The sequence below is a fragment of the Siphateles boraxobius genome, unplaced genomic scaffold, assembly GCF_051911475.1.
Source record: "Siphateles boraxobius isolate OS27281-9 unplaced genomic scaffold, OSU_SipBor_1 130, whole genome shotgun sequence".
NCBI lineage: Eukaryota > Metazoa > Chordata > Actinopteri > Cypriniformes > Leuciscidae > Siphateles > Siphateles boraxobius.
The window spans coordinates 7,612,358-7,638,996 of record NW_027508734.1 but is presented as its reverse complement, the minus strand read 5'-3'; the positions used below and the strand labels follow the sequence as shown (position 1 = coordinate 7,638,996).

The 26,639-nt window shown below is 37.8% G+C and overlaps 1 long non-coding RNA gene across 2 annotated transcripts; it reads left to right on the top strand.

Moving 5' to 3' along the window:
- Nucleotides 1-26,639, top strand: LOC143736874 (uncharacterized). 2 transcript variants are annotated; one of them, XR_013203589.1, is made up of 4 exons: nucleotides 1-205; nucleotides 1,118-1,189; nucleotides 25,786-26,208; nucleotides 26,308-26,639. It is a non-coding gene; the product is annotated as an uncharacterized LOC143736874 (long non-coding RNA). The 2 variants fall into 2 exon arrangements; XR_013203588.1 differs by having other exon boundaries at nucleotides 25,786-26,639.

Below are 26,639 nucleotides of genomic sequence, written 5' to 3'. Positions count from 1 at the left end.
AAGTCAGTCATAGGGTTTGGAACATGTGCAAAGCTGGATTATGGATAGAGCCAGCGGGCCCAACGCCCCAGGACCTCGGACTGCCAGGGGCCTCCAAAGCCTCAGGCTGAGCACCCCAATACTGCCAAAGCAAGCTGAACACCAGGGTCCTCACAGCACAAGGCCAGCAGACATTCCCTCATTTCAGTAGAATATAAAACGAGCTGTGAGTTCCATGTGCCAAACACGTCTCCGCTCATTGTCACTCATGTCTATAGAATATATATTTTTTCCTTTATACATATATGTGTGTAGCCCTGCGTATCATACTATAGATCTTTTCAAAAGGATTACTGCTACTTTAATGATGTGTTTTATGATGTATATGTTAGCTTAATGTAATGCGTACTCAATCCAGTGCCTGATTGGAAAACTCAGGAAATCGCTTTTTGATGCTATGTCGTCTGAACTGTTATATGTCTATTAGTTTATTTTTTGAAGTCTCTTATTATGCTCATTAAGGCTGCATTTATTTGATCAAAGATACAGTAAAACAGTAATATTGTGAAATATTATTAATAACTGTTTTCTATTTTAATATATTTACATTTTTTATATATTCCTGTGATGCAAAGCTACATTTTCAGCATCATTACTCCAGACTTCGGTGTCACATGATCATTCAGAAATCATTTTAATATGCAGATTTGCTGCTCAAGAAACATTTTTTTTTTTATTGTTGTCAAAGTTGAAAACCATTGTTATTCTTGATATATATTTTTATGGAAAGCGTGCTATATTTGAAGGATTCTTTAATGAATATAAAACGTTCAAAAGAAAAGCATTTATTTGGAACCAAAATCTTTTGTCACATTATACATGCTTTTACTGTCACTTATGATCAATCTAATGCATCTTTGGTGACTCCAAACCTTTAAATGGTATATTATATAGTCATTTAAGTCTTATATAACTGAAGCTATAGGTTGTGAAATCAATCGATTTTTAGGGTTTTTCTTATGTTAGCTTCTGTTTTGCAAGATGGCCACTCAGCATACTAGCAGTTAGCCTTGTAGCTTATCCAATAACCAATGCAAATTCTATGTTTTTATACAGGTTGTTTTTTTTGTTTGATCAGGCATTACAAATGGCTACCCTATGGGGTCCAAGGCATACTCGATTGTTCATGACACAGGCCCCGAACATGAGTGTAAGTAAACGACAAGGGAATTTTGTGTGATCTGTTCCTTTAAAAGTGGATTTAAAGCATGTCCTAACCCTCTATAAGATTTGGGTTGAGCATCTGAGTTGCAGAGATAGTGAGTGTAAGATCTCGTATCTAAAAGTATGCTAAAAGAAAACAATCTTGATAAAGAAATTATTATTATGGGGGATTTTAACATTAACTGGCAGGATAAACTATCTAGAAAAAAGCTTAAACAAATCACAGACAGGTTTGATTTAACACAAGTTGTCCGTGGGCCAACGAGAATAACAAACTCTACTAAGACACAAATCGATCTCATATTTACCAATAGACCAGAAAGAATTGTAAAATCATTTAATATGTTGACAGGTTTATCGGATCATAATTTAACTCTTGTCACCAGAAACCTTACTAAAAAACGTTTTCATTTTTGTACTAGTAATAAAAAAGACACCACTACAATTCCTAAAAGTAAATATCAAAACTTTTTAGACGCAGCTAACCAAATTCAATGGGATGACATTTTGCCCTTAGTTGACTCTGACAAAGATAGCCAAATATTTCTAATAACACTTAAGAGAATTATTAAAGAATTCACACAAAAAATCAAGTACAAACATAACAAAAACACTGTACCTTGGATAAATCCAGACATTATAAAAATCATGAAAGAACGAGACCTAGCCCTAAAATTAGCAAATAAAACTAAATCAACTCATGACAGAGGACGTTTCACCATGTTGAGAAATAAAGTCATAAGGTCATTAAGAAAAGCAAAGGCTGATTTCTTTATCACTATAATTGAAAAATCTAATGGAAACCCTAAAGTAATATGGAACCACCTAAGAAAAATGACAGGTGATCAACGCAACGAACAAAAAACTGTAGAAATTAAAGTAAATGACCGGCTGACAAATGATAATCTGGTTGTAGCAGAGGCTTTTAATCATTATTTTATTGATTCTGTGGCTAACATAGCAAGCTGTTTCACACCTGAGAACGTATTTACTCCGTCAATTGACATAAGGCAATCAGTTTTCAACTTATCTAACATCACAGAATCAGAAGTATCTCAGACCATTAAATCACTCAGACCATCGAGATGCAAAGATATTTTTGATATGGATACGGTGATGCTCAAGGCGTTAAGTACATCAGTCACACCCCCCATCACCAAAATTATTAATCTGTCCATTTCTCAAAATTTGTTCCCAAGCATGTGGAAACCAGCTGTTGTTGTTCCAGTTTTTAAAAGTGGAGATCCTTATTCCATGTCAAACTACAGGCCCATAAGTATATTGCCCACAGTGTCTAAGATTGCCGAGAAACTGATAGCAAAGCAAATTATTAACCATCTAAACACCCCTCCTTATGCTCTCCACCCTATGCAGTTTGGCTTTAGAGCAAAATATTCCACCGAGACTGCGACTTGCTTCCTTACTGAAAATATAAGAGCTTTGTTAGACCAAGGTGGGGTTGTTGGAGCGGTATTCCTGGATCTCAGGAAGGCTTTTGACACTGTTAATTATAAAATTTTACTGACAAAATTATGTAGTTTTAATTTCTCCTCAGATGCACTTAAATGGATTGAGTCTTATCTTACTGACCGTTCCCAACATGTCAGAGTTCAATCATCTAAATCGGCAGCCTTGAGTCTGTCCACCGGTCTTCCTCAGGGATCTAATTTAGGGCCTTTGTTATTCTCCATTTATATAAATGACCTCCCATTCGCTTGTCCTGATGTTTCTGTGCAGATGTATGCTGATGACACCGTAGTCTATGCACACGGTAGGAATGTCTCTCAGGTGGTTGCGAAGCTCACTAACTCCATGGTTAATGTCACAGTTTGGTTGAAACACTCCTGCCTGCAGCTGAATACATCAAAAACAGTAGCAATGTTTTTTACCAAGTCTCACAAAAAATTCAGTGTTGAGCCAGAAATCTTTGTTTCAGGGGAAAAACTGCAGATCGTGTCAGAATACAAATATCTGGGAGTTTTAATTGATTCAAAGTTATCATTTTCATCACATGTAAAAATGGTCTGTAATCGAATTAAATATAGTCTCTGTAATTTTAGACACATTCGCCATCAAATGTCCACACAGGCAGCAAAAATGTACATGCACTCTATGATTTTCTCACACATCACATACTGTTTACCCATTTGGGCACAAGCTAGTATTACATCTTTGAAACCTCTGCAATCACTTTACAAACGAACTGTTAAAATTCTGGACAATAAACCATGTATTTCTCATCATTGTCCAATACTACAAAAATATAGATTACTCAGTTGGGATAATATGGTTAAATATTCAAATTTATGTCTCATTTATAAAATTATTCATGGTATATCTTCCCCTCCTCTTCATCAGTTTGTCAATACCCGAACAGTTGATTACTGCAGGACCAGAGGTGCAGCTAGGGGAGATTGTATCATTCCCCTTAGAAAAAGTGTATTTGGTCATACTGCTTTTTCTGTTCAAGCTGCTGCTGAGTGGAACCTCACCCCAATAACCATCAGAAATATAAACACGTATAGTTCCTTTAAGATTCAGTTGAGGAAATGGCTTATTGATCATCAGAGCTGTCAACATTAACCTATTACTAAACCTGTTCTTGCTGTACACTGTTGGCTTTTCTCCTTATGTGTGTGTCATGTTTTTACGTGATGTTTGTCCGATTGATGTCTTGATGTGTTTAGATTATACATTCTAATGTAATTGATAATTTTACTAAATGTATTTTAATTTTTTTAGTGCTATGTAATATGTAATCTCTTTTAGGGTGACTTTTACCATCTGTCTAGGGACTGCAGATGAAAAATAGCCTTTAGGCTAATTCTGGCATATTGACAGTAATGTTTATGAATATGCACTGTCCCTGTAATAAATAAACTAAGTAAGTAAGTAAGTATGTACTCGGCTAACCCATAAGATCATTTAACGGTTCGGGCAGATGTGTTAGTGATAGTTGGACTTACTCAAAATCTCACATTGGATTTGGAAGAGTTCCTCTGCACAGTGTGCCGGTATTACACTTTATAAATAACTATCCGTCCTTCCCGTGACACATTTATTTGTTGAAATTTGTATGATTCATAATGTGGAAACAGTGTTTGTAATGAACTGCCTTTTGATAAATTTTAATTAAATCCCATTAAACCCGGCGCTTTGTCGCATGTGTAAAAGGCTGCTGACAGTAGTTAATTAGCCTGTTTAAGCGCAGCACGCTTTTATAATGCATTTTGCTTTGTCATCATCCCGTTTTTCCCTGTAATTAGGCGTGACAGTGCGAGAGTCGCGACGTGAGGGCCGGGAAGCGTGAGCACTAGATGGAGTCATGTACGTGTGAGGATCGAAGAGTTTTTTTTATTTTTATATGGGCGCCAAGAGATTACCTTACTGAGTACATAGTACCACCATTCCATGCATTATATTTCCTCCTCCAAGCATAACCCCCACCGCCTACCTAATCCCCCTCTCTCCTTTCCCCCATCTTCCCCACGCCTACCAAAAAAACTCATTTCCTCTCGCGCCTCGAGCAATGTGTGCTGCGCTAATTGCGCTAAGGTGGAGTGGCGCTTTGGTTTGTGTTTGTGTGCAAAAATGTATTATATTCGCCGTGTCAGTAATGTGTGTATTTGCGCGTGTCCGTTCAGCTAGGCATCGTTCCAGGGCTTCCTGTGCCACCTGGGCATCTTAAAGTCTGCCAGTCTGTTGGTACGGGAGACCCAGCTGGACCGAGGGCTGTGAGGGTTTGTTGGTAGAATCGGTAATGAAGATTTAGAGCCAAGAACATTAGCCGTCTTGAGCCTCAGGCCCACCCAAGAGCCCCTAGGGTGCTCAACCTTGAGCTTGTTGCCCTCTATGTGTTCGTGTCTCCAATTGTTCATGGCGAGATACATTTGTGTGCATGTGGAGACTTTTGTTATTGCAAATGTTTATGTGGGTCCTTGAGTTTCATGTACGATAGATTTGACTTGCCACGTCCTTTTTTAATTTTGGTATGCAGCTGCAATTGTCATCTAACACCTTCTCGTTCATTAGATACGTGTGTGGGTAATAAAGGCATGCGCTGTGGTTACTGTGGGAGGTGTGAAGGTGCTCTATGAACAAACTTAGCCATTCCAGACTCACCGCCAGTGAAATTCTACTGAACTTGATTCTGGCATGAAATGCACAATGTTTACACTGGAATACTAGTTTACTGCATAATGCACAGTATATACTGTATAGACCTTAGACAGGGTAATGCAGATTCTTGACAAAAATTCCATAAAACAGTTTTGGAAGTTGTGAGTTTTTGAACCTTACGATCTTTATACAGTGCATGAAATTGTTAAGACTTTAAAGTTAGTTGTTCACCAAAACATTTTAATTCTGTCATCATTTGCTCACCCTCATGTTGTTCCAAACCGGTATGAATTTCTTTCCTGTTGAACACAAAAGATGATATTTTGGAGAATGCTGGTAACCAAACAGTTTATGGACCCCATTGACTTCCATAGTATTTTTCCATGTAAAATTCCTCGCTACTGTTCAAAAGAGGCATGTGAACCAGAACGTATTATTTAACTATAAACATTTAAAAGCAGCATTGTGTTCGTCATTTGGCTTCATCATGTTGCATGCATGTTTCATATAGCAAGTGGCATCCTTTATCTCTGTAATGTGGTTGTTTTGCATTTCTATTCCAGGTTTGTGTAAATATGTTCACTTTTGGCTATGCAGTCAAATTATAAGTCAAGAAAAACATGCTAAAAATCACAGCTGATCTTCAGGCTACGTTCACACTGTCAGTGTTTGGGATTGACGACTGCATCAGTAACTGTAATTAGCTAGAAAAGCAAACTTGTTTTGTTTGAAGACGTTTAATATATTGTCCACAAAAATATTCAAAGGCCAGACATCCTAGGTTTTGTAAATGAAATGACAGGATTCCAGAAGTTTTAAGATGTGATTTTTTTTCATACTTATTACTTTTTTAACCAATGAATTTACATTCGTTTCCAGTTGTTGAACAATTTGTACGATTTTTTTTACTGACAATTTCTTTCTATCTTCATTATAAAAAAATATTTCCATGGAGTTTTAAGATTTTATTCATTTACATGACAGGTCTAGAAATAATACTTTTAAAAAGTAGACTTCAACATATAAAGAACCAAGTTTTTTAAATACCCTTGTTTTTCCAAAGAACTTAACTCCTGAACTCCTGATCGGAGGCTTTAATAAATATTAAGTTCATACGAGTTATGCTTCAACTAAGTTTAATGGTGCAATGCAAAATATTAAGTTGTGTGTAAGTTGTATCTTAGTTCCCATTTACATCAAAACTAGGCTAAGTTGTAACTTACTCACAGCTGGTGCAACCGCCCCTGGAGAATTTTAATGCTTCGACTGGTCTGATGCAAGATTCTCCATGTTGTCGATTTTGTGTGTGTGTGTGTGTGCAGATACTAGGAGATCAGAAGACACAATCTTCCCTAGAGACTGGTTAGTAAACCCACCAAATGCCATTAGGGCAAAATGAATCTGACCACAATCCCTGTAATGTGTAATAAAGTGAATGGAGTGTAATGTTATTACAGTACAGACCAGACCGTGATATTAGTGGTCTTGGACACGCACACATACACACGTCTGAATGTAATAGGCTCTCTATTCACATACTCTTTCTTTTATAGAGGACAATATAAAAGTAGTGACTAATGGTAATATTTCTGAGTTATGGTATTGGACACTGTGGACTGAGGAGTGAAATGACGTTATGTCATATATGTGTGGTGAAGACTAAACCAAAGCATTAAACCACGAAAAGAGGCCCATGTGACCTTTTGTCTGGCTGTAATAGACCACAATTTTTCCATAATATTAGCAATCAAGACCCGAATAGCTTGGCTTATTCTGCAAAGATATGAAACTTGGTAGTCATACATATTCGGTGCTATTGTGCGTGAATACAATTGTGAACAATGACAATAATTCAGATTTCCCTTTCTGCGTGGTGCTGACTGTTGGATGTGATTGCAGGAAACAAAGATTTATTTCCTTAACGTCACATATCAATGTTACGTCCCTGCGACGTACTGTCACTGCACCCCTAACACATGCATTTAATTACCTACTAAATGAATAATTCATAGTTGAGCCTCAGGGCAGTAGATAATTATAACGATGAGGGTTATTCTGTTTATTTTGCTATTTGTGTTAAGATGTCAATTCCTCTCACTGCATTTCGAGCATTTGAGGAGAAAAGTCACGCTCTGTTTTTGAACCAAGAAGATAAGGTGCCGGGTAAAAGAAAAGACCATAAGGGGATGATTTGCCTCTCGCACTTTATTTTCCAAATGAAACTGATGTAAATAGACAGGTGTAAATAGACAGATCATGAAAACGAGTCGAGAATCTATGTGCAGGTTCTTAATTAGTTCCAGCGTTCCCTTTAGAGATTAGTCTGGGTATTTTCATGTCTCACTCTCAGAGCTGCAATATTCAGCTGAAAATATTCAATACCATTGATTAAATAACAATGATTAAAAAAACATTATATAATATATATTTTTAAATATTTTAATATGAAATAACATATATATATATATATATATTCATAAAAATATATATATACATCTTATTTTATATAAATATATTTATAAATATATTTAAATATAAACACAATTTCTCTTTTTTGTAATCATTGATTAAAAAACAATGATTAAATATATATATAATATATATATTTTAAATATTTTAATATGAAATAAGATATATATATAATATATATATATATAATAAATCGTATTTTATATAAAAATATTTATAAATTTATTTAAAGATAAACACAAATTTTATTTTTTGTAATCATTGATTAAATAATGATTAAAAAACATTATATAATATATATATTTTAATATGAAATAAGATATATAATATATATTTTATGTAATCATTGATTAAATAATAATGATTAAAAAAACATTATATAATATATATATATTTTAATATGAAATAAGATATATAATATATATATATATATATATTCATAAAAATATATATAATGCGTCTTACTTTATATAAAAATATTTATAAATGTATTTTAAGATACACACACAGTTTTTCTTTTTTGTAATCATGATATTTTAAATAAAATATACAAATTGTACAGTATATATTAGGGGCCTAACGGTAAATGTATTCATCTTGAACAGTCACTTTATTGATGTCACGGTTCTTGTGTGTATGTAATAAATATAAAATATAAATCACATGTTTATGACCTCTATTTTAAGCTGATGCATAACTAAGCAGTAATGACTTGATAAATCATTCTGATTGGCTTACATAAAGCACAGACATGTCACTGATTGGTTGATAAATCTGTCTGTCATATATCATGTGTATATGTCCATTAGATCATCCCAGCTGGGATCAGGGCAGAGAAAGACGATGGGTGATGTTGGCTGTGGGCTTTTAACAGCCGTTCAATATGTGATTGATGGCTTAAGTAGTTGTTATGACTCCATGAGTGACCTTAGAGACCTTAGAGGAACTGGTAAAGCTGGGTAAAAAAAAACTCATCGTTCTCTTCACCACGACCAGCTATTGATTAGAGGTTTTTATGTCTACTGATCAATGGAGCAAGACTGCTCTATAACTCATTTAAACAAGATGTCAATCAGACTTGATCTATCAGCTGACAGGGGAAAATCGCAGGAGGGGATTTTTCCTGTTGGTGAGGCCTTGTGGCCGGAGTGGGAGCGGAGACTGACAGGCATGGATGTTGTGGGTGTTAGGCTTGTCCAATCTAAACAGGAGCAGCATGTCGGACATAGAGCCGTCCACCTACACACACATATACAGCCACTTAACGACAACATCCCACCAATCAGCATGTCAACGAGCTCTATTGCAGCCCAGCGGTCTTTAACATGTCTGGCCCTGACCGCAACCTACGCAGCTGTCCGTCAAAAACCCAGGCCCCGCCTCCGTTCACCCACTGTTTATAGAGCGGCGAAACGCAGTCTGGAGTGTGGCGCTATGCGGGGGGTGTATGTTTGTATAGAGTCACCCATTGCAACAGGGCCTGATGCATGCTGGGAGAACGTGGGCGTGGGAATAATAGACAGACACGTGTCTGGCAGGATAGACGGTTTGAAGGAAAGACAGGGAAGACGCAGTAGAACAGGAAAGCAAGGAATGGCTTGAAGTGTGGTCCTGAGACACATGATGTTTATTTAAAGCAAGAATGCAAAAATGAGGAGATGTACAGAAGAGCTCTGTGTAGAACTGGCACTTCATGCTTCTCGCAAAGCCAGGTTTTTAACTGTCGGTGTAAAGTTTGTTCCAATTTTTAGTTTGTTCCGGCCAAGTAGCACCCACAGTGTGTGTTTGTTCCCCTTTATCCAACTTTATATTAGCGACTTACCCAAGTGCTGTTTTTTTCAAACATTTTGATGATAAGAACTCCAAATTTGATTAACCCTTTGCGAAGAACGCTCTTAAAAATAATGGTTCTTTACTAACATAAATGGTTCCATAAAGAACCTTTAAAGGGGTGGTTCACCCCGAAATGAAAACTTACTTTACTCACCCTCATGTTGTTCCAAACCTGTGTGAGAAAGATATTTTTAACAATGTTGGTAAACAGACAGTTGACTGTACCATTGACTTCCATAGTATTTTTTTTCCTACTATGGAAGTCAACGGCTACCGTCAACTGTTGGATCACCAGCTCTTTAACACCCATGGATCCTTGTCATTGCACAAAAGGTTCTTAGTAGTGGAAAAATGTTCTTCAGATCATTAAAATGTTTCTCACACTAAGAAAAAAAAAGTGTTCTTTTAAGAAGAGTTCACTGAAAAGTTCTTCTATATGGTATCCCTGAGAAAACATCTTCTTTTGGAACCCCCTTCCTAAAACAAAGAACAAATAATACTGTAAAAATGTGATATTAAGTTTTTTTTTAAATATGTATTAATTGCCATTTTATGTGATCATTGTATTCATTTAAAAGACATTGTTATAATATGATTGGAATGTATTATCTGTACTGGTAAATGTTTAAAATTAAAGAGAAACATTTTAATTGAATTCTTGTACCTTGAACAATAATTATTGAACTAAATATTGGCTATATGAATAAGAAATATTTTTTTCAAAGAGTTATATGCAGATTTGTTTTTATTAATAGTATTAAATTAATCACAAATAATTTTTTAATATATTTGTACACCTTTTTTCTCTGAAATTTTCAACAAACTTTCTCCCTTTTTCAGCCTTCTCTGTTGGTCTCAGACCCCAGTAACAGTATCAAAGAGTAATGAGTATCAAAGATATTAACAACTTTTATTCTCTACTGAACTACATTTTTGAATAAGTATACGGTAGTCTTTACTGCACATTGAGTAAAGCAATTCCTCATTATATTTTGCATGGCTCTTAACTTTTTCTAAAGAAGCTATATCTGCATCTACAGGGCATTGAAGGTTCAATTTCATGTGTTTTGCCTTTACTTACTCAAACTTGTCTTCAAGGCTACTGTTCATGAATGAGTGCCTTAGCAGGTAATTGTCAATAAGCAGGAGTTTCATACATTAGGAAATGACTACAGCCATGAGGCTGAAACCAACACGTCCAGTGCAAGTAGCCTTTGACTATTTAATTTTACTTAACATTATTTTATTTATCCGTTAAATTGAGACCTTTTTAAAAATATTGAGGTGTTCACTTTTATATTGATTTTAGAAAATAAACATGCGATTGCTCTCCTCACAAATGAACTGTTTCTTGCATCTCTTTGGCGTTGATGACTAGTGCATCTCTTAACCTTCTTTCAGTACGAGTAAAATACTTACATACTGTTAAAATCAGATTCTCCAAGACTTTTACTCCAGTCTTATTGGAATTGGTGACTTGTAATGAAGTCATTTTTGGTGTAAGGTATAAAGTAAAGTACAGTTTTCAGAATGAATGTAAGGTTATATGACTATAATCATCACAGTTGTTACCTTTGTACAGAACAGTAACAACATAACAGCTTTGTGATCGTAATGCTGCCTGTCTAAGTACTGTTTGAACAGAAAACACTGGCATATATGGTCGTGGTTATCCGTTTTTTGTTTTTCTTTTTGCTAACTAGTACCTCAAACTAAGCTCTAAATATCCTTCATCCTTCAAATTGTGTGAATAGTTGTTCTTTAAAAACACTCACAACCTTTATGGCCGTGTTTACACCTGGTATTAAGATGTATTTGGTCGATTTGATCACAAATGGACGACACTAAATACAGATGTAAAAGGGGTCTAAAAAGTTTTGAGCTTGTCCACTTTTGACCACTTACAGTATAGTCAAAAAATAAATTCGACCGGATTGCTTTCGTAGTGTAAACACTCATGTGATCGAATGCGTTCGAACAGCCACAAAAGACCGTCTAAATGCGTAACATTATGGGAAGCGCTGGCCGGACGGGATTTAAATTTGTCGGCTGAAGACCCAAGTTTGGTTTGAAGATTAAAAATGTACCAAACACAATGTTCTCTCATCATTCATTTCTAACACACACTCACAGCGTTCGGCTGATCTTACGGCTGTCAGAGCAGAAACTGAAGCTTCTGCTCTCCGTGTGTTTTTTCCGTCGTCTCCGTGTGGGTTCATGTGTAAATTGCGTGAGCTTATTTTGTCCATTAGAACGAAAGATCTGAAAAAGCCCAAACATTTACACTCCCCTACATTTATTTCTCCCCTCGAAGAAATCAGGACAGAAATGGTTGAAAGTGGACAAAAGAGACGTATTAAAACACCAGGTGTAAACGGAAGTGTGAGTTCGTCTACTTGTGATCCGATCGACCAAAACGCATCTTAAGTCCAGGTGTAAACGGGGCCAGTTATTCACAATGTATTTTCCTGGTGGACTGATACACATATGTATACCTTGAGACCACTCTAGTGCCAGCTCTTCAGATCCCTCTCATACACGTTGCTTTAGAAGAGTTAATAGAGGACACATCTTGTTCCTGTCCCTTTTGGTCTGAGTATGATGGTGCTGGTAAGATGCTGACAGTGGAAGTCAACCAGGAACAAAACTGGCTTCACACACTCTGTCTTTCTCTCGGGTGCGTGAGAGCGACAGGTACTGTAGGCTGTGACGTGCATGATCGATATTTAAATGCCTCACAGATAGACAAACACACACAACATCACATTCAAAGATTTACGTCAATACACCTCAGTTATATAATATACCAAGTGAAGTGCTCTTCATGTTTAAGGACACTGAACTAAAACGGTGTGGTGGCTGTTACCAGGGTAACAATGCCTTGCGAAATCAAACGAACGCACTCACAAGTGCACAAGATCCTGCTTTCCATGGATCCTTGCATATGTTCACTTGTGTGTGTGTGTGTTTGTGTGTGTGTCGGGGGGAGGAAGAAAGATGCGCTGTGAGACGGTTGTAATCTGCAGAGACAACGGGTAACGTTTTGTGCACTGCTGCCAGGCAAGATTGCTGAAAATGGGTAACTGAGTCACTTAATACACACTTAGGCTCTGCTCAAAAAAACGTTTTGGCATTACAGAACATTCGGTTCAAATCCTTTCTTGAACATCATGGGTACATTTGAAGGTTCAGTACAAACTGCAGTTTTGGACTTTATTTAAAGGTCCCCTGACATGGGGTTATTATATTATTTTATAATGTTTCCTGGGTTGCCCTTATAATGTTAGTATGTCATAATTTAGAAATAAAAGGCATTTTTCCTAGCCTGATTTTAGCCTCTGATTTGAACACTCTGTTTGAAGGGGCGTGTCTGCTGTGGGATTCAGTGTAAACGCGGCCACTGCTGTGATTGGCTGACATGCGTGCATATGAAATAGCTACGTATTACATGTGAAAGTCTCTCGAATACTTTTACTACTGCTATTATACGTTTTTACTAATACAGCTATCGAGATTAACGAATCGTGAGAAGTTTTTAAAGTATTTAGATAAAATGTTGCTGTGATGAGCATTGAGCAAGCAGATGACAGTCTGTAGATCGCGAGACTGCAGTCACGTGCGTCATTGATTTCATAACGAGTTGTCCAGATAAACTCGCGCTGTGTGAAAAATTGTTCTTTGATCGATTTCTGTAAATAATTTGTTCACAATTTAAATAAGATTATTTTTATCCTACTAAAAGAAACGATGTGAAGGTGATATTTTAGTCACTGGCTTGACTTACTGATGCATTAACAGTATTGAACGATTTTGAGGGAAAGATTACCTTTCTGAACTTGAACTTGAATTGTTGCTTGGTAGCTCGATCGATTTATTTTCAGACGTTCATCGAGGCCAGCTCTGTATTGGCCCAAGTTGAGGAAACAGTCGTCGGTGAAATGTTTGGACCATCCAAAACTTTGGGAAGTTTTATCGGCGCATTTCCAGAGAAAATAAAATTAACCCATTGTTCGGATGGGTTCGGATAAAGGAACTAAAAAATACTTTTGTGTTCATTTGTACATCCGAACACTGATCAACTGCCATGCTTCGCTCGTTTGCAAGCCATTATATCTCTCTATTCAACTTTTGTGCTTCCATCGGTCATACGCCATGATATCTCTCGAGGATAAACTAAAATCGCGCGTGCGCGTTCGTACTTCCTAGCTCGTTTTCTCATGGGCGGGTCAAATTCTCTGGGCGGGCAAAGCAGAGAAGGGGGAGGTAACCTTTCCCCTATATGACGTCATATAGGGGAGATTCAAGATCAGCCCGTCTGAGATCTCATTTTCTCACAGGCAGAGAAAGATAGCCAAAACTCGGTTTACACCGACTGAAATTTCTAGACACGAGGGGACCAAATACAGGCTAGGGGAACTAATATTAATGTTAAAAAAACTCAGAAAGTGAAAATTTCATGTCAGGGGACCTTTAAAGTGTAATATAAATCAGAAACCATTGTTATTAGCGACACCGGTGGCCATTAAGTGAACTGCAGCTAAGCTGAGCACTCATGCACACGTAACATACAAGATACTGAACGTGATTCAAGACCTTGATATGCTCACGGCGAAGTTCATAGTGTTATGGTAGTTTGATTATAATGTATATTTGAGGCTATAGACTATATAGATCTGGCTATGTGGGACTAGCTTGAATTAATCTATTTTCTTTGCATTACATATTGACATTACAGTACAGAATGGCTCTTTGGCATTATCCTGAACTTTGTATCATTCGCTTCATGCGTCATTGAACGAAGAGAGGCTCTCGGGGGTGTAGACGTCACATCCTTTTGATTTCTGTGTGAGTTTGTTGTGTTCGGAATGATATCCTGATCCTCAGTCGTTTACTGTATGATACCCAGTTTTTCTCTGTAACCATTTGCAAATGACTAGAGTTTTAAAATCAGTTCATAGAGTATTCCAGCTTTAACTTCGACTGGCATTGATAATCGGAGTATCTCCATGACATAGTCCACACGGCTGCGTGGCTTTCATTTTTCTGTGCCAGTGAAACAAACGTTTGATAAACAAGTGAATAAATTAAAAGGGGGGAGTAGGGGAAAGGATGACAAGTTTTTCATCAGAAAAATTTAATTTCTCACTTGATCACACACGACAGAGAGTGAGTGGTGTGTTTGTGAACGTACGTCTTCTCTCATTTTCTCCGTTTGTGTGTGCGAGCACCTGTGAGTGTGTGTGAGGGATTATTATCTGTGTTGTCTTTGAAGCATTCATCCTTGAATATGCGTGCATTCACAAATATTTCTCTCCTCCATTTTCTTCTGCCGTTGTCTCTTCTTCTTTACCATCTCTTTTACTTTCTCTCTTGCTCGTCTTTACGGCATCTCCTTCAAACTTTCGTTTTTTCATGTTAAAACACACACAACCACACACACACACACACACACACTTCTTTCTGCAGGTTTGAGCTCCCATATTGTGTGTACAGGCCTTATTGACTAACCATTGGAGGAAAAAACTATATGAAGAGGAACTAAAGAAAAGATTTTTACTCTACCTCAATGTGACTCTCTCTCTCTCTCTCTCGTCCTCTCTCTCTCTCTCTCGTCCTCTGGGAGCGATGCCCCTGGCAGCAGGGTGGATCTCGTTTTAAAGGGCTTTAATTTTTAATTGAGCTCTATTCTCACCACCCCTCTTCCCAGACACCCCCCATCATTCCTCTCGTCTTCGCTCCAGGCTGGCTCTGAGGGCTACCAGATTTCACTCAGTCGTAATAAATAATTCTAATATCTACTACACACAGACACACACGCACACATTGACAGACAAACACACCCAGTTTGGTCTTTTTTTCCCCCGGAAAAGCCCAGCTGTCAGTGCGGTGTGACTGCAGTAGTTCAGATGGAGCTGCTCTTTCTCCTCTCAATAATAAAATATGCCAGTAAAATGTCACTCCCTCCCCTAAGAGCATGGCAGAGGAAACTGATCGATTCACATTAGTTGTTCAATTGACTTTGGCTTTAACCTCCCTGCCCGTTTGCTCTCTTTCTTTCACTCTCATCTAGGTCTCTCTCTTCCTCTGTTACATTTTCACTTATTTTAAGGAATGGTTCACCCAAAAAGAATTGCTCTCTTAATTTACTCGCCCTCGTCCTAGACCTGTATGAGTTTCTTCAGTCTGACGCACCTATCAAATCACATTTGCACGTCGCTATACAACATGTGAACCAAAGGGATTTTATGTCATTCTGAGATGACACTGCAGTTATTAATTTTTTTATATTAAAAAAACAAATATGTGTCCACTAATAACTTGATCATTTACAAGTGCAATATGGACTTCATTTCATACAGTTTGTGTTGTATGGTAGTTTTTGCCTTTAGACGAAAATATCCTTGAATTTGCCTTGAATCCTTGATAAGTTTTTCTATGTCATATTCAAGTTTTCTTGAATACTTTTACTGAAATGAAAAATAAACTGACTTTGAGGGGACTTTGAGGGGACAACATGTATATTTATAATTATTTTCTATTGATGTATATTTATTATTTTTATTAATATATTTTAATTATTTATGTATAGGTTGTGTATATTGTCATTTATTTATTTAAAATGTATTCATTTTATAGTGATTAGTGATCACTCCTTTTCTGTTGGTTTAAATAAGACACATGATTTACTCCCTTACAAACATTGTCCTTCCAACTCTACTCATATGAAGTAAATCATTAGCTAATTTTTATTTTTTTGGTGAACTCTACTTGTAAAGGTCTTACTTTTTCATCTGATTTTCTGTCTGTTTGTGATTCATGATTCATTGTAGTTCAGTGGTTTCCTGTCCTTTCTGTCTTCTTTGTTCTCTCTTAAAGACAGTACATAGCTCTCTCTCTCTCTCTCTCTCTCTCGTTCCTTCTCTCCTGTGGCGTTTTGATTTGATCTTGCTGCCAGTTCCAATTCGCACCTTCTTTACAGTGATTGCCGTCATTAAGTCCCTTTTTCATTTTTTCCCCCTTGCCTTTCTGCGCACACGCACCCACACACACAAAACCCGCACGCACTTTATCATTGTGCCATTCGCCGCTTTTAAAAGCACCCCACTTTTCCAGCCTAGCTTCTTTTTATCTGGTTAAAAACGTTTAGGCCAGCAAGATTCCAGCTTGATGCCTTACGTTAAGCAAACGTTTGTCCGGTCTGCAATTGTTAGCTTATCTCCGCTAACGCTGCAGGCACCTGGCTATCTTCAACGTTGTATCGACGCTGAATCAACGTAACGGCATCATTCAAAGCCGATGAGCTTATCTGAGCGGCCCTGTTTTTTCAGATGGGATCCCAATTTGGGAGTGGAGAAGAGAGAAACAGACGGGTGAGGATGTGTGTGTGTGTGTGTGTGCACAGGGGGAAGGTCAGAGGTCATTGTAAGAGAAACTGATGGCATAAGGTCATGGGGGGAGGTTTGTTGAGGTTAAAGGGGGGTTTGGTTAGTTGGGGTTTAGGGGTTAAGCCTCTATAGGATTGAGTCTAAAGTTAATATCCAGCCCTAGTCCAAGCAAAAACCACTCTCGTCCCAGTCCATAAATCAACAACAGGTCCTTTGACTCCGAAAGCAAATGTGTGTGTGTGTGTGTCTTCAGAATAAAACCCTAGCCGGTAGTTTCCCACTTCATTTTATATCCCTTTAAAAAAAATCTGTTGTTCCATTCCCGTAAGAAGACATGCCGATCCTGTCACCGATGTCAGTGGCATTTTGTGAGTATTTCTGTCCCGGATGGCGCCGTTTACCAGGCTTTGCGGTCGTAGCCTTGATGTCACACCTCCTTGTTTGACGCACACACACCCTCATATGCGGCTCTTTTAAAACAGGAAGCCGGAGCACCACATTTCACACACTGTGATTTAGAGCACATGGCAACATTTATCTTAAACCTTCATTTCTGTCTAATTAACAAAAACGAGATTTACAACCGGCTTAATTTAAACCACCGTTACACATGCTGCACACATGTGCATTTATCTGCCGTCGCATGTGTGTGTTTGTGTGCGCTGCAAAGCGGAAGACGGACATAAATTCTCACCGTTGTCAAATTGGCATTAATTAAAGCTCACCGTTGAGCGGTGACAGTGTGTGTGTGTTAGCTAATCTAGACTGTGAGATCGTCGTTAGCTTCACGTCAGTCTTGGTTTTCTTCTTTTGGTGCTCTTGTTATGTGTTTTTCCTCATGGTCCACCATTGGTGGTCCTGGCTCACTTGTTGCAGATAAGACATGATCCCAACTTTTTAGGGACTTGATAATTAATTTCATAGCACCGTGCCCCAACCAAACGCAACAAATGAAAATTCAGTGTGACGAGATGCAATCAGTCAGAAATCACAGATATTGTCTACAGAGGTGTTTTGTTTGTTTTGTTGTTTTTTCACAATTCTTGTATTTTCATGAATGTTTGTTTTTGTTTTCTGGAAAACTGAGTGATTTAATATTTATATTATATATATATATACATATATATGTTTCTCAACTTCCATGGTCTCTCTCTGTCCATTTTTGTTGTACTTTGGTCTAGTGAGATTTCAGTGTGGGTGGGGATTTTGTTTTTTGTTTTAAAATAAATTTATTTCATTATTATTTTTTAAAATAATTTTTAATATTTATGTACTGTATTGGTTTAGTTGGCATTTACTTTTATTAATTTAGTTATATCATATAGTATTTATGTATAGGTTCAGTATATTGAGATAATGCATTTCTCTTTAATTTTATAATTGTTTTATTTTTATTATTTCTTTGTTTGTAATATTTATTTAAAAATCATGAATTTCGAACAACATGAATGTGTCTAAATATCATTTTTTCTGTTTAAAATAAATGATCTGCGGCAGATCAACTAAATTCCAACCTGTGCATGGCGATATTTTTTCCCAAACTCCAGAATTGTGTGTGTGTGCACGCATGTGTGTGTGTGTGGTCTATGTAAACCCTACGTTATGAGGACAAAAAAATGCAGAAGGTTTTCTGTGATGGGTAGGTTTAGGGTTAGGGGATAAGATACAGTTTGTTCAGTATAAAATCATTATGTCTATGGAAAGTCCCCATAAAACATGAAAACCCAATGTGTGTGTGTGTGTGTGTGTGAGAGAGAGTGAGTGTGTGTGTAAATTCTATACGTAATTCTCTTGAAGCTTGTCGGGCCTCATTATGGCAGGAGGAAAAAGCAATAACGGACATGAGCTCTAATCTCCCATAAGACCTTATCGGCCATATACCAGCACACAATCTGTGGCCTTTAAAAATACTCACCTCTATAAAATGAAGAGACGAGGAGTTTGACTGACTGAGAGAGAGATGGAGAGAGAGATTGTGCATTATGGGTTGAAAACCCAGGAAAGGAGGGAAAGAAAGATGGAGTGATAGAGTGAGACAGGAAGAGAGGAGAGGCGTGTGTGTGCTGACAGCTCCTGCAGTCTCTGTGGGGTTGGTGTCTCATCCCTGACATTTGGAACAATATTGCGCTAGTATGAGTCTACGACACACACACACCTCTCTGTCCTGCGGGTGTGTGTACGGCCAGGTTGATTTGGTTTGTTCTATCATGGAGCGAGAATGATATAATGCTATTTTTGTGCATTTGAGCCGGTATAATGTTTTTCTCTCTAGTTAAACTGTTCGGCAGTGCGGTTTTATTGAGTGTTATGTCCATATGGATACAACATATGATGTGAAAATCACATGGGCAGGAAAAAGTGTGTGTGTTTTACTCATACAGTATTATAAGGGACATTTGATTTCTATTGCAGCCAAACGCACTTATGCGTTACGGTAAAAATGGCTGTTAGCAATACAATAATTATTTAAGCAATTATTTTCTGGGGTTTATGCTTAAAGGAGATGTTAAAATACATTATCCTAGCTCAGCTTTATATGCAGAGACAACTATATGTAAACAACTTAGTTTGATTCCGTTTAAATAATGATTTGGGAGTGTTTCTGGAAACTTTTTGGCAAAAAAAAGTGAATATTTTGCAACTCCGTTTGGGTCCTGTCCCAAATCACACTCTTGATGTGGACACAAGTGCACTTCACTGATAAAGAAAAGGCCAGAGGTTGAAGGCAAAATACAAAATATAGATCATAGTTCACCCCAAAATAAAATTGTCATAATTTACAAAACATGCTTTTATGTCATTCTAAACCTGTATGATTTTGTTCCTTTTGTGAAGAATATTTTGAAGAATGTCTTCTTGTTCCCTTTGTCTATATAATAAAAGTCAATGGTGTCCAATGTTGTTCGTACCCATTGAGCTTCAACATATCTTATGTGTTCTGCCGTAGTCAAAACGGTTTGGCACGACATGATGGTAAGTACATAAGACGATATCATGCAAAAAAATAAAAAATCTGTCATGATATCAAAATTTAGGTTGTTTTAACAATATATGTTACAGATGTATATATACAGGACAACCTGTAAAAGACCAAAATAGTGATTTTGCAGTTATCTGTTCAAATGAAGCGTGCAGTTTGTGATAAGATTGTAAAAGCGCGCACGCACACACACACACACACACACACACACACACACACACACACACACACACACACACACACACACACACACACACACACACACACACACACACACTGTTTGCTTTTGTGGAAATAGAGAATGATTTTCTTCTCTTTGTTCTTCAAGTGCTCTTTCGTCATCCAACACATAAAGCAGTGTAGCATTAACAGACCATGTGTCTGTGGGTGTGCAACACGTTATTTAAGGGAAGTATGAGACATTTTGTACAATAATGATACAATGGGTTGTTTTTACTTGCTGTATTCATGATTTGGCTCTTTGTGGATGTGCGAATGAGTCTGCGTGTTTGTAGTTGAGACGAGTATGCTGAAAAAGGTTTTCAGAATCTATAAAATCTGTATTTTATTTTGAGGATGTATTTATACAAGCAAAATATTGTTTACTATTCACATTTTTATCACTTGGATGAGAGTGTGGTATTTTTAATTTAACCGTAGATAGCTAACTCTGTGTTTGTGTGTGTGTGTGCGTGCGTGCGTGTGTGTGCGTGTGCATTTGTGTGTGAGTGGGTCAGGTTTTACTCACATTGTGGGGACCAAATCTCACAACAATATTAAAATGTGAAATCGCCTACATTAAGCAGGTTACAATAATATATTATAAATAAATAGTGACTTAGTGAAATGTAGGGTTTTTTGTTTAGTTATGTTTAGATTTAAGGGTTTTGTTAAGAAAATGTAATTCGGTCAGTAGATGTTAGCAGCATTATAGAAAACCTCTGTGTTGGTGTTTTAGTGCTGGGTAAAATTCTATTTGCTCTAAATGTCCATCCAAAAATAGCTTAATCAAGCTTTAAAAGCGCAATTTTTAAATGTCACTCTTTGCGTTTTAGGCAGAAATAATTAAGAAGTCCCGTCAAATCTAATTCCAAACCTTAAATTGAATGCATTTGTAATGGGTTTAATTATGCAGATATGTACCTGGAAACGGCGTTCTTCTAGTTTCACCACATTGTGGATGGAGAGAGCGAGTGAGTTTGTTCAGTTAGCTGAGTGTACTCAACTAATTACAGCTGTGAGCGTCACAGCACTAGAGTGCTAATATTATTCCACACGACTGTGTGTGTGTGTGTGTGTGTGTGTGTGTGTGTGTGTGTGTGTGTGTGTGTGTGTGTGTGTGTGTGTGTGTGTGTGTGTGTGTGTGTGTGTGTGTGTGTGTGTGTGTGTGTGTGTGTGTGTGTAGACATTAATTCATACAGACCCACTAAATGAGTCTGTTTAATTAACAGAATATGGGAGTACATGTTCACCAGAATGCAAAAGCCATCAATCACATACTAATGCACACGGAAAACACACTCGATTTCTCCTGCAATATGGTTTCCATTAGGTTTGAATCTCAGAGCTTTTGGTTTCAAGACCAAACCCTACAGTGTGTGTGTGTTTGTATTTTTGTGCATGTGCCCTGCAGCCAGTGGTGTGTGTGTGTGTGTGTGTGTGTGTGTGTGTGTGTGTGTGTGTGTGTGTGTGTGTGTGTGTGTGTGTGTGTGTGTGTGTGTGTGTGTGTGTGTGTGTGTGTGTGTGTGTGTGTGTGTGTGTGTGTGTGTGTGTGTGTGTGTGTGTGTGTGTGTACCATGCGCATCCTACTCTCCATTCACTTTCTTCATAAAAACGCCACTCAACTATCTCGTTCTCCTCAATGAAAAGCAGCTGCGAAGACTCACTCATACACACACATCTATTTCATCTCCGTTTTTCTGACACACACACATGCCCTCTGCCAGCTGTTGTGTGTTCACCCATGAAAGAATTAGTTTGAATATGGCATCATCAGTGTGAAAGCTTGCTTTTGTGTCCTGAGCATGTGTTGGATATGTAATAATGGTGTTTTTGCAGTGGGCAGTTCTTGTTCTCCCTCTGCTGTCAGAGAGCAGCGCTGCACTCACCACTTGTTGCCTCTCCAGCTGATCCTGGGCCAGTTCTTAGTGATTATTTATATATTTCAGTATCGATCCGTCTCTCAGCTTGATGCCTCTCTAATCCTGCACTGATGAATGTGGCGATGCCTGCCGGGGGACACCAGATAAATCAGTGTGTGTGGCGACGCACGTACAGTACGAAACACACACTGATGTACAGCGGAGAGCTTGTCATAATTATGTTGCATCAATGGCAAAGCCTGTTGGGTGAACATGAGGCTACATGCACACACACACACACACACACACACACACACACATACACACACACACACAGACACACAAATGCACTCCTGAAAATGAACACTACCCATCTATGTGTCTTTTCATCTCATTCTTCCTCTTTCAGTGGTGGCAAATGTATTCAGCCACTGTCCCATTTCCATTCATTGTTTCTGTGTTTGTCTCAGGAGATTCACCACCACCTTCTGCCTGAGAGTGAGGGAAACAGGGTCACTACAGATGGAGGGAGAGATGAGGAGGGGAAAGAGGAAGCAGGCTGTGAATAAAGTCAGAGAGAGATGATGGTTAATGTAAGAAGGAAGGCCTGGTTCAAGACGCTGGAGTGTCTGAGACGGAGAACTCATTGTGCCCTTTGAGTGACTTTTACAAGCGCTCCAGTTTTATGAGGCCTATCTCGCGTAATGTGTCCTACTCTGCCAACACTTTGCTCTGCTGACTGTCAAGGTAACTACCACAAGACCGAGGTAAAGCAAACGCATGCATGATGCTCTTTCATACACACATATAGCAAACGATTATTAGTATTACTATTTTCACTGCTCCTAGTGACTGTTAATCTCTACATCATAAAAACACTAGTAGCTAAGAACGCAAATGACATCACTCAACTTTAAGATTAACATTTATGATGTGAGCGTTAATGGACACAGTTGTGCTGCAGTTTGATTCAGGACAAACCTCAGTCTTGGATTATTCAGTTTAATATTTGTAGACTGTGTGTATATACATATTTAAATGTTTGTATATACACATTTTGTAATGTATTTTTTCCATTTTATTGCTTTTTAACAAATATCTACAGAAACTTCTTTAGTTTAATATGCATATAGTATGCTATACACACACACACACACACACACACACATATATATATATATATATATATATACACTCACCTAAAGGATTATTAGGAACACCTGTTCAATTTCTCATTAATGCAATTATCTAATCAACCAATCACATGACAGTTGCTTCAATGCATTTAGGGGTGTGGTCCTGGTCAAGACAATCTCCTGAACTCCAAACTGAATGTCAGAATGGGAAAGAAAGGTGATTTAAGCAATTTTGAGCGTGGCATGGTTGTTGGTGCCAGACGGGCCGGTCTGAGTATTTCAAAATCTGCTCAGTTACTGGGATTTTCACGCACAACCATTTCTAGGGTTTACAAAGAATGGTGTGAAAAGGGAAAAACATCCAGTATCCATCCGGCAGTCCAGTCGAAAATGCCTTGTTGATGCTAGAGGTCAGAGGAGAATGGGCCGACTGATTCAAGCTGATAGAAGAGCAACTTTGACTGAAATAACCACTTGTTACAACCAAGGTATGCAGCAAAGCATTTGTGAAGCCACAACAGGCACAACCTTGAGGCGGATGGGCTACAACAGCAGAAGACCCCACCGGGTACCACTCATCTCCACTACAAATAGGAAAAAGAGGCTACAATTTGCACGATCTCACCAAATTGGACAGTTGAAGACTGGAAAAATGTTGCCTGGTCTGATGAGTCTCGATTTCTGTTGAGAAATTCAGATGGTAGAGTCAGAATTTGGTGTAAACAGAATGAGAACATGGATCCATCATGCCTTGTTACCACTGTGCAGGCTGGTGGTTGTGGTGTAATGGTGTGGGGGATGTTTTCTTGGCACACTTTAGGCCCCTTAGTGCCAATTGGGCATCGTTTAAATGCCACGGCCTACCTGAGCATTGTTTCTGACCATGTCCATCCCTTTATGGCCACCATGTACCCATCCTCTGATGGCTACTTCCAGCAGGATAATGCACCATGTCACAAAGCTCCAATCATTTCAAAATGGTTTCTTGAACATGACAATGAGTTCACTGTACTAAAATGGCCCCCACAGTCACCAGATCTCAACCCAATAGACTAGAGCATCTTTGGGATGTGGTGGAACGGGAGCTTCGTGCCCTGGATGTGCATCCCACAGATCTCCATCAACTGCAAGATACTATCCAATCAATATGGGCCAACATTTCTAAAGAATGCTTTCAGCACCTTGTTGAATCAATGCCACGTAGAATTAAGGCAGTTCTTAAGGCGAAAGGGGGTCAAACACAGTATTAGTATGGTGTTCCTAATAATCCTTTAGGTGAGTGTATATATAAGTGCTGTCAAATCGATTAATCGTGATTAATCGCATCTAACATAAGTTTATGTTTATATAATATATGTGTGTATTATATATAACTATATTTACTTTATACATATATGTGCATGTGCATGTCTGTGTGTATATATATATATATATATATATATATATATATATATATATATATATCAAGGTTATTATAGTTTTGCATTTTTCATTAGTTTTTATTTTTATTTCGTTTTGAATTTTTGTTTTCAAATTCAGTTTAGTTTTAATTATTTTTTAAAGTGGGTTTGCTAGTTTAGTTTTTATTTTTTGAAAATGCTTAGTTTTAGTTTAGTTTTTATTAGTTTTAGTGTTAGTTTTAGTCTTTTTGGGATTTTGGGTTATTTGTCATGGGCAAGATTTAAAAAGGTCAGAAAAAGAATTGTGTAATAATAACTCAACAAAAACATCATACAATTTTAGAAATATCTATTCAACAATAAAACCAGTACATAAAATGTGCATATGGGCACAAATATGTAAACAGTCTGCACAAGACTCCGCAGTAAAGTGCAAAATGTGTAAGTGACGTGTGCCAGGAAAAAAAACTACATAGCAAATAGACTAAAGACGACATACACAATATTACTTACTTATTTAGAAATGCAGTTTATTACCTATCTTGCTAGGAAAGTCTTGCTAGTCTTTGTCCTATTTAAAGTAGGCTAATACTGAACGTGAAACAAAATCTGGAACAAAAAAGTGGATTAACAGTTTTCTAGCATATATACATATACATATACATAATTATAATAAATTCAATTCATATCATTGACATTATATATAGTGTTTATTTAAGAATTGTTTTCATTTTTCATTATTATTTTTTTAATGTTTTTTCCATATCCCAGGAGACGTAGACATGATATGTTTCATGTAGATATTTACTTATTTTAGGAGAAATATTTAAAACTTGTTTAAGAAAAAAAGAAGATAGCCTTTTTGAGATCTCATCTCTCTAGAGAAGTGACATTGCTAGGGTCTTTTTCACTCTCCATCTGCTCTCAATTCAATCTCATAGCAGTCTAGGAGAAACAATTGAGACACTGACGAGATCTCATTCGTGCTTCTTCTTTCCTTTGACCAAAGACAAGTCCGATCCCTCACTGATTCGCTCAACGTAATGAATGTTTCTGTTTCAGGAACTAAAAAGGCCTGCATGGACAAGTCACAATATAGCAGGAAATGAAACTATTGTGCACGTAAGGCGCTATAGTACGCTTTCTACCCATAATTCTTTCCCTCCTCCTCCTCTTCAGGTTAGTCATTTGAAGAGGCGCAGGTGCTGTGCTGAGGGTCAAGGCGCTGATTCAATCTCAGCCCTCGAGAGAGAGAGAAGATGAGTGTGAGGAAACAGACAGGGAGAGCAAACGCTGCAGATGAAAAAGAGGTGGGAGGCTCACATCTCGCAGGTGGAGAGCCGAAGACAGACAGACTGACAGGAAGACAGGCACCAGAAGGTGTTTATTTGGTTGCTAGAAGATGGTCGATATTCCCTTAGGACTCAAACTTTGTAAATAGCCCACTCCAGGGAAAGAAAGAGAAGGAGAAGATATGGGATCCATAGGGAAGCCATGTATTTCAGCATATAGGACCCTGTCTCACACATGCAACACACTTATAATGAAGCTAAGATTGGATTTATGGTAGACCATACTTCATCTCACACATGCAGTATATAGGTGAGCAGACATCCATTCACACATACACCGTTGTGGACATTACTGACCCGCGACCCACTGATCTCTCTCTTTTTCTCTGTCTCTTTCTGATGGTTTCAGGAGGCAGAACCCGCTGCGTGAACAGGCGGTATTACCATACAAATCAGCGAAGCATTTTCTCCACGTCTGCGCCACACGCACACAAACACACACTCTATCACACACTGATTTCAGATTCAAACATCAGATGCAAACTCCATTCTGTTCTCCTGTAACTATGAAGGCCAGTTTGTATCATGATTATCACCACACATAGACAGGGCATCACTGGTGCGCACATAATACACTACACCAGAGACTGACAGATAGATTGAGAGAGAGAGCGATCATGTCAACAGTAACTCAGGGTTTGTTGCCAGGACATTATGAGAACGAATAAAATTACATTTTTG